Raw genomic sequence first — 3,619 nt, forward strand, 5'->3', positions numbered from 1 at the left:
GGGACCATTTGGGTTCATCTTGGGTGCAGCCCTGGCTGGGCTCTTGTGCTGCCCCAGGTGGATCCATGGAGGAGATCCTTGGAATCAATCCCTGCTTTATTCTGTAGCTCTGCCCAGCCTCTGTTCCAGCTCAGCCTTCCCAAGGCATCAGGAGCACATCTGGCTGTGCTCTGGGACAGAGCAGAGGTGCTGCAGGGACAGGATCTGTGCTGAAGGGGCTGGAGGTGCCCAGAGCAGGTGACACCCCCTGCTCACAGTGACTTTCCTCCCAGGACACACACAGGGAGCTTTCTCCTTGGCGTCACTCCTCTCTCCTGTCATTTTGGGTTTATTTTTCCTCTGGATTGTTTGGAACAAAGGGAGGTTTTTGTCCAGCTGAGCTCCAAGATCTGGAGGTGCCTGCAGGGAGATACAGAGGGGACTGTGAGGGGCTGCACAGGGCAGGGGGATGTGACAGGCACCTGCACAGGACACAAAGTCACATCCACACCACGGGATTCCTCTGCAGGACACCAGCCCTGGGCTTGGCTTCCCAAACCTCCCCCTCCTCCCATGCCTCAGGATTCGGCCTCAGCTTCTTTGGAGCTTGCATCACTGCTGTTTGGGAAGCTCCTTGGACTTCTCAGAAATACTTTTTGTTGAGTTTGCTTCCTTGCGCTTCAGGGGTGTTGCTTAATTAGCATTTAATGCTGATTTCCTTCACAGCTTTGAGGAGACCTGGAAAACCCCAATATTCCTGTCCAGACATAAACCACCCCTTTGCTCCCCAAATTCCACAGGGTCAAACACTGTTCCCAAGCTCCCAAACCTTGAGCACAGACATGCCTGTCTCTCTTGGTCCTCAACGCTCAAAAATAAACACCACCAAGGTGAGTTTTTCTCACCTGGCCTGGAAGGCTTGGGCTGCTCCTTGCTGTCACTCCAGGGGGACAATTTGGGACACGGTGCCTGGGGATCGGGGCTGGAGGCAGCTGCTGAATGGCCCTTTGTGTGCTTTGTCCTTTTGCTGGATAAAGAGGGCATTATTGAATGAGAAATGAGAATTTCCCTGTTGGTCAGGCCAAGTTCTTGCTGGGTTCCTGAAGGGAGCAGAGGGAGATGCTGTGCTGGGAGGATGGATCCAGCCCAAAGATGGATTCACCCCAGGCTGGGAGGATGGATTCATATCTCCTAGAAAATCCCTTCACCCAGGATTTTCTCCTGGGAAGCTGAGAAGCCTCAGAGAAAAAGGAAAACAATTCTTATCTCATTTGCTTCTCCTGTGTTGTGCTCCTTTGTAATGTATTTGGAGATTGTTCACCCACAGGTGGTTGTTCCATTGGGTTCTGCTGTGAGTTGTTTTCACTCTTTGGCCAATCAGGGCCAAGCTGTGTCAGACTCTGGAGAGAGTCACGAGTTTTCATTATTATCTTTTTAGCATTCTGTAAGTGTCCTTTCTGTATTCTTTGGTATAGTTTAGCATTCTTTAATATAATATAGTATGATAAAATAATAAATCAGTCTTCTGAGAACATGGAGTCAGATTCATCATTCCTCCCTGCCATGAGGATCCCTGCAAATACAATAGGGAGGATGGATCCAGCCCAGGCTGGGAGATGGATTCACCCCCAGGCACAGCCAGCAGGCTCTGCTCCAGTTTTAGCAGCAGAGGAGCCTCGTGCTGGGCTGGGAAATAGGGAGAATAATCAGAGTTATGGCAGAGTTATGGTTTTGGGCTGGAGCAGGGAACACCCCAGTGGGATCTGCCAGCCCCTCCTCTCACAGATAGAGCTCCTGGGGCCTCTCCTCTCTCAGCCCTTCAGCTCAGGGCGAGAGACAAACTCCAAAGGGAATGTTCAAGGAGTCAGCTCAGTTCCAGGAAACCCTTCTCTTGTTCTTTCATCTTCTTTTTTTTTATTCTTTCCAATGGAAAAGTTAAGTCCTCATGAAATTTTGAGAACTGTTCTTTGTTCCCTCTTGCCAGCTAAGCTCTGCTTTGTGCTGGTGACAGACCCCCTTTTTCCCAGTGCTGGCCATGGGCCAGGACCTGGAGCTGTCCCCTGTGTGCTGGCACTGCCACCAGCCCTGTCCCCCTTCTCTCTGGGCTGAGGCAAAGCCCCAGCTCCAACAGCTGCTCTCTGGGGCTCTCTGGGGTTTTTCCCTTCCCCTCCTTGTGTATGAGGTGATGGAGTGAGCTCTGCCTCTTCACCTTTCCCTGCAATGGAAAATGTCCAATGTCAGAGGGAATAATCAGTCGGAGCTGTGGGAGGGAAGGGTGGTGGCTCCTTGGAGGAAGCAGCAGCACAAGCAGTGTCAGGAGGAATTCCTCCTTCCCTCTCCAGCTCCAGAGATGCTCTCTCTGGGACAGGACTTGTTTGCTGGGGCTTTTGGTGCTGTTGGAGTCTTTACATCATGGAAAAGCCTGCAAAGGGAGCAGGTCCATCATGCTGGGTGGTCAAGGGAAGGCTTCCCAGATTTCTGTGTCACAGCAGGACACAGAGGCAGAGCAGAGTGGATTTCACAAACCCGCTCAAAGCAGCAGCTGCAGAGGCACAAACCACAAAATGCTGAGGAAAATAAAAAAAATCCAACAGCAACAGATCATACAAATGGTATTTATCTCTGGAGGCTCATGGCTTGAGTTCTCCACTGCTATTGATACCCTCAGAGCAGCAAATAAAACTCTTCCCTTTCAGAGAATCCCCATTTCCTGGGGCTGAGTGTGTGAACAGGTGACACAAATGTTTGGTTATTTCATTTACCATTTCTCAGCGGTGCAGAGTAGGAAGGGAGCTGTTGTGCAAGCAAGATCTTTCAAAAAGTAATAAACAAATATATTATAAAAATCTATAAAACACAAAGTAGTTAATAAACAACACAATTACAAAAAAAATCTTTAATTATACAAAAGAAAAAAAAAAGAGGAAACAACCAGGGTGTCTCTGAAGATGTTCCTCCAACTGCCAAGATGTGTTTTGGAGCTGAGTGTGGGATGTGCACAAGCAGTGATTGCAACACAGCCACCACTGGGACTGCCTGGAGAGACCTGTGTGTTTTCTGGGAGAGTTTTAACCTTTGCAAATGAGCTGGGCACAAGGATAAAAGGGGGGAAGTCATTGAATAATTTGGGTTGGGAGGGACCATTAAAGGTCACCCAATCCAACCCCTCTGCAGTGAGCAGGGTCACTTTTAACCAGACCAGGTTATTCCAAACCAAATCCAACCTGGCTTTGAATGTTTCCACGGATGGGGCAGCCACAGCTCCTCTGGGCACCCTGTGCCAGGGTCTCACCTCCCTCTCAGGGAAGATTTTTTCCCAATAGTCAATCTAAACTTGCTCTCTGTCTGCTTGAAACCATCCTCCCATGTCCCATCACTCCATGCCCCTGTAAAAACTCCCTCTCCAGTTCTCTTTAGCTACTGGAAGGAATCCCTGGAGCTTTCTCTGCTCCACCTGGGTGGTTTCCAGGGGAAGGACTGACAACCACTCACCCCAGAGTGGAGGGAGGGCAGGGCTGAGCATTTGCTGAGGCAGATAAACATCTCCCTGCCCTCTGCAGCATCCCCATCCCCAGGGAGGCAGCTGGAGCTGTTCCTCGGGGTCCCCGGCAATGATGACAGATGAGGATGGAACTGCAGA

Source organism: Passer montanus, unplaced genomic scaffold (assembly GCF_014805655.1).
Source record: "Passer montanus isolate IOZ18808 unplaced genomic scaffold, ASM1480565v1 scaffold35, whole genome shotgun sequence".
NCBI lineage: Eukaryota > Metazoa > Chordata > Aves > Passeriformes > Passeridae > Passer > Passer montanus.